This window comes from Herpailurus yagouaroundi, unplaced genomic scaffold (assembly GCF_014898765.1).
Source record: "Herpailurus yagouaroundi ecotype Mexico unplaced genomic scaffold, PumYag 190, whole genome shotgun sequence".
Taxonomy (NCBI): domain Eukaryota; kingdom Metazoa; phylum Chordata; class Mammalia; order Carnivora; family Felidae; genus Herpailurus; species Herpailurus yagouaroundi.
Window position 1 is genome coordinate 8,225,068 of NW_024412421.1, and position 4,716 is coordinate 8,229,783.

Sequence of the window (4,716 nt, forward strand, 5' to 3'; positions counted from 1 at the left end):
GCCTTCCGGGTCTCCCCCCTGAACTGGTAACAGGCACTGTGGGAGGAGTCAGGTGACCAGCCTCCCCAAGGGAAATCTAAAGTTCCCCAATGGCAGACATCTTTGTCTTATTCATTCATCGCTGAGAAGTCAAGGAAGGGGAGGGACAGGACCTGACTTAAACATTCAAACGGTCTGTGTGGATGGTAAATAAATGTGATTTTTGGTTTCTAGAAAAACAGTAAAGGTATAATCAGGTCCATTGTATTTCCTCTCTCATTGTGGCCCTAGGTGAAATGGTAAACAGAGGTTTTCATTATGTTTGCGGGTCCATGCGACTCCTGCGGCCACACTAATTTCTGAGCACCCTTTGGCATTCGTGTCTGTCCAAACTCACATGCAGCGCGAACAGAGCCCTAGGTTGCAGCATTTGGATGATGGCGTCAGCAACAGTGTGGCCTGTATCCTTGCTGAGGCTGGGTGCACGATCTAGTGTTACGTACGGTCTTCTACAGAATCATCTAGAGTCGCTCTCCTCCTAGCCCACAGCCTGAAACCAGCTTCGGTGGACGGAAGCAGGACCGTAGGAGGGACACGCTATAATTTTTACTCTGACGAATTTTCTGAAGCATATGTCCCTTTCACAAAATTGTTATTACTTTTTAATTTTATTTTTTTAATGTTTTTACTTATCTTTGAGACAGAGAGAGACAGAGCATGAGCAGGGGAGAAGCAGAGAGAGAGAGGGAGGCACAGGATCGGAAGCAGGCTGCGGGCTCTGAGCCGTCCGCGCAGGGCCCGTCGCGGGGCTCGAACTCACGGACCACGAGATCGTGACCCGAGCCGAAGTCGGACGCCCAACCGACCGAGCCACCCAGGCGCCCCTCACAAAATTATTTTAAAGAAAAGTTACATTAAACATTTGCTGGCAAATATCTCCCTTGCTGCCTCCAAGCCTTTGGGCCTAGAATCCCTTCTTTCTCCCACATACTGTCCCCTGTACTTCATCTGTTAAAGCAGAAGTAAGAAATAAAACAAAACAAAATAAATAAATAAATAAATACAATACAATACGATAAAAGAATTTAAAAAAGGAGACGTCTGTCGGGGCGAGGCCAGGACTCACGTGAGTGAAGCAGGCTGGGTGGGTGTAAGATGGGACCCAACTCCTTATCTGAGACTCCCAAACGCGAAAGCCTTTGGACGCGGCACGTTTTCTGTAAATCCTCTGTGGCAGAATCTGTTCTGACCAACTCTTATTTGCCAGCAAACTCTGACCGGACCAGATGAGAGGCCACCTAAAGCCTTCATTTATCCCACTCGGCGTGAATGTTCATACGCTTTACTCCAGAAGTAAGAGTTGACTCATTACGGGGGGTGCTGCCCCAGACGGCGTTGGGGTTGTAAGGTCATAGAAGGTAGGCACCATATCGTCTCTCCAAAATCTCGAAAGGTGTGAATTTGGATATGCATCTTCCTGCTAAATTTTTGGACGCGGACTCGTGGGCCTGCCCCATAGGACGCGGTAAGGACTCTGGAAAAGTGAAGCTGGGGGCTTCTAGACAAAGCACCCACCAGCCAGCTGGCACGGTTTGGGAAGGGCCAGCTCAGTATTGCCAAAGCTTTCCATTTTTCAAAAGAAGCGGAATATTGAGGTGCTTTCTCTCCCCATTTTAAAAACACTGTGCAGGGGCGCCCGGCTGACCCGTCAGTGGAGCACGATCGCGCAGTTCGTGAGTTCGAACCCTGCAGTGGTGGGCTCGCTGCCCTCAGCACAGAGCCCGCTTTGGATCTTCGGTCCCCTCCCTCTCTGCACCTCCCCTGCTTGCGCACGCTCTCCCTCAAAAATAAATAAAGCATTAATAAATAAATAAAAATAAAAGCACGGTTGCGGAGCAAACAAAATCAGTCTGCCTGCCTGAAGCTTGCTTGTTCAAATCATTCGTTCAGCCTCCAATGCTCCTATCTCCAGCAGGTGTTCCCAGAGGCCCCATTTGTTGTGGGCTAACTTGTGTCCCCTCCGGAATTATATACTGAAGCCCTAAGCCCCAGTGTGGCCGTATTTGGAGATACGGGCGTTTGGGAGGTCATACGGGTGGGGCTGTCATCTGACTGGTATCCTCAAAAAAAAAAGACGAGACATCAGAGCGCTGTGTGTGTGTGTGTGTCTGTCTCTCTCTCCCCTCTCTGTGCTCCCACTCACGTGCACATGCACATAAAGAAAAGGTCACGGGCGGGGGTGGGGGGGGACACGGTGAGATGATGGCCGTCTGCAAGCCAGGAAGAGACGCTTCACCAGAAACCAGGCAACTCGATGGCACCTTGATCTTGGATTTCTAGCCCCCAGAACTACGCGGAAATAAATCCATTGTTCAAGCAACCTAGTCTGTGGCATTTCGTCATGGCGCCTAAGCTGACCACTACACCATTGCTCATTAACCTTCTCCTACCTCCGTCCTATGTTCCCAGCAATGGCTTGTTTTAGTCCACATTTGCAACATTTTTTTCTCTTTTGCGTTGTCCCATCTATTGCCAGTGGATTACACACGTAAACCCCGTAGCACAGTGCCTGGGTCATGATAAAGCATCTACAATTAGTGTTTACTATTACTGTTATTATCATGTATCGTTGCTTTACGTTATTCTGGGGAGCACAGACACATCTCACGCTTGTGTGATTTGATCCCTTCGGTAACAAACCTCGCAAGCCTTCCAGCTCAGGGAGGGGTGTGCGATAGTGTGAGAAGACGTCTCTTGCCTGAGAGTGTCTTGGAGGGGTTGACCCAGATCCAGAACCCTGGGCAAGTTCTCTGTCTCTGAGTTCTTCCGTCTCCCTGACGATAAATCATCCCGTTCCTTCTCTGCCTCCCCCTCCCCACAACTATCCTTCCCACCGTACGTGTGTGCACACGGCCCCCAGCACCCAAATACACAAATACAAACACGCACGCGCACCTGAGCACACACCCAGCGAGGACACGCGAGATTTAACTAACCGAAGAACGTGGAACTAACCAAAGACTCCCACAGACAAGTGGGGAGTGAAGGGGCAAGGAAAGAAATTGGGCTCAAAGTGACTTTGGGGGAAGGAAGGTGACCTCGAATGAGCTGGTGGGAGTGGCAGTGCCCTGCAGGGCAGATCAAGGCAAAGCGCAGCCACGATCCCCCCAGGGGGGGCTGGAACATTCTGACGGGCGTGTAGCAGAGTGATGGCAGGGTGACCCAGAGTTCTCGGGTTCAAATCTCAACTCCTTGACCTTGGAGAGATTGCTGAACCAATCCGGGCCTCAGTTTCCTCAGCCGTAAAGTGAAAATTAGAGCCTGCCTTCTTTACAGTGTGAGTATGAGGTACTCATGAATTGATGCTCAGTAAATACGGAGTAAATAATGGGCAAACGGTCCGAAAACACCAGCTGTTCCTGTTGAGGAGCCACGCGATCTGTTACTTCTTGTGAAGCAATAGCTGACTTTCAGCTCGTAAGGTACCCTCTCAGTGTATTTGTCTTCCGGGTGGCCATGGGATTCAGCTCTATATGCAAGTATAGTATCACAATATCAGGGAGCATCACTATTATTTTTTTTTAATTTTTTTTAACATTTATTCATTTTTGAGAGTGAGAGAGACAGAGCACGAGTGGGGAAGGGGCAGAGAGCGAGAGGGAGACACAGAATCCAAAGCAGGCTCCAGGCTCTGAGCTGTCAGCACAGAGCCCGACGCGGGGCTCGAACTCACGGACCGCGAGATCGTGACCTGAGCCGAAGTCGGACGCTCAACCGACTGAGCCACGCAGGCACCCCAAGGAGCATTACTATTAAATCCATATTCTTCCAGGGGTACCTGCGTGGCTCACTCGGTTGAGCGTCTGACTCTTGGTTTCGACTCAGGTCATGATCTCGCAATTTGTGGGATCGAGCCCTGTATCGGGCTCTGCATTGATAGCTCAGAGCCTGCTTGGGATCCTCTCTCTCCCTCTCTCTCTGCCTCTCTCTCTCTCTCTCTCTCCCAAAATAAATTAATAAACTTTAAAATCTGTATTCTTCTTTAAAATATTAGTATAAATACAAGTTTATCATGTAACTGTGCCAAGGAGGAAAGAGCAGTTTATTAGGGGCCTGGTGGCCCCAAATCCTACTGCTGGTCCGGCCACCCAGCCCACAGGGGGACAGGGGACAGAAAGCACATTCTTCCCGCAAGAAAAGTCGTCCTGGAGAAAGTTTCCCGCCAGAGTTAGTTAATGCGCCCACAGCACTTACCTCCTTTCCTCATTTTTTCTCATCTGTCAAATGGGGATCAGAATTGTAGCTACTTTATAGGGTATTTGTAAAAATTCAACAAGTTGATACATGCGAAGGGCTAAGAACAGAATAAAAATGCCTGGTGCATGTGGGTACCCCCAGAAATGCTAGCTAAGCCTTATGTTATCTTGTTTGGGGCTAAGGAGAGGTTACCAAAAAAAAAAACAAAAAACAAAAAACAAAAAACAAAAAACCACCACCAACAACAAAAGAATCCGCTCTCTCTGGGATCTTTGAAAATTCCACAGCTCCCATTGTGGGGACCCTGACAGCTGATTCCTCCTGATTGTGGGGCATCTCGAGAATCGGTTATTTTCATTTTTTAAAAATGTTCCTTTACCGCCCTTCGGCCAACCTGACCAACCCCACCGCAATCCAGCCGGGTGATTATCCCGGGATAAAAGCTTTTATCATGAAAAGTTTTGTTTGAGAAAGCGGGAA

The 4,716-nt window shown here is 49.0% G+C and overlaps 1 long non-coding RNA gene across 1 annotated transcript in view; it reads left to right on the forward strand.

Moving 5' to 3' along the window:
- Positions 1-2,842: 2,842 nt before the first annotated feature.
- The window catches only part of LOC121010016 (uncharacterized), a 2,710-nt gene continuing 836 nt past the window's right edge, over positions 2,843-4,716 (forward strand). Inside the window, exon 1 of the long non-coding RNA XR_005780966.1 lies at positions 2,843-3,013. This is a non-coding gene — a long non-coding RNA (uncharacterized LOC121010016). The remainder of the gene's footprint in view (positions 3,014-4,716) is intronic.